This window comes from Arachis duranensis, chromosome 3 (genome assembly GCF_000817695.3).
Source record: "Arachis duranensis cultivar V14167 chromosome 3, aradu.V14167.gnm2.J7QH, whole genome shotgun sequence".
Classification (NCBI taxonomy): domain Eukaryota; kingdom Viridiplantae; phylum Streptophyta; class Magnoliopsida; order Fabales; family Fabaceae; genus Arachis; species Arachis duranensis.
This window is the reverse complement of record NC_029774.3, coordinates 52,714,997-52,715,744: the sequence shown is the minus strand read 5'-3', so window position 1 is coordinate 52,715,744 and position 748 is coordinate 52,714,997.

Sequence of the window (748 nt, the reverse complement as noted above, 5' to 3'; positions counted from 1 at the left end):
CATGGTCTCTGATCTAATCAAAACCACTCAAAGTTTCATGACTGAAACAAGGTCCTCCATTAGAAACTTGGAGGCACAAGTGGGTCAGCTGAGTAAGAAAGTTACTGAACTCCCTCCTAGCACTCTTCCAAGCAATATAGAAGAGAATCCAAAAAGAGAGTGCAAGGCCATAAACACGTCTCACATGGCCGAACCTGGAGAGGAAGAAGAGGCAGTGATCCCCACTGAGGAAGACCTCAATGGATGTCCACTGGCCTCCAATGAGTTCCTTAATGAGGAACCATGGGAATCTGAGGCTCACACTGAGACCATAGAGATTCCATTGGATTTACTTCTGCCATTCATGAGCTCTGATGAGTATTCTTCCTCTGAAGAGGACGAAGATGTCACTGAAGAGCAAGTTGCCAAGTAACTTGGAGCAATCATGAAGCTAAATGACAAGTTATTTGGTAATGAGACTTGGGAGGACGAACCCCCTTTGCTCACCAAAGAACTGGATGACTTGACTAGGCAGAGATTACCTCAAAAGAGACAGGACCCTGGGAAGTTTTCAATACCTTGTACAGTAGGCACCATGACCTTCAAGAAGGCTCTGTGTGACCTAGGGTCAAGCATAAACCTCATGCCTCTCTCTGTAATGGAGAAGCTAGGGATCTTTGAGGTACAAGCTGCAAGAATCTCACTAGAGATGGCAGACGATTCAAGAAAACAAGCTTATGGACTTGTAGAGGATGTTTTGGTAAAAATA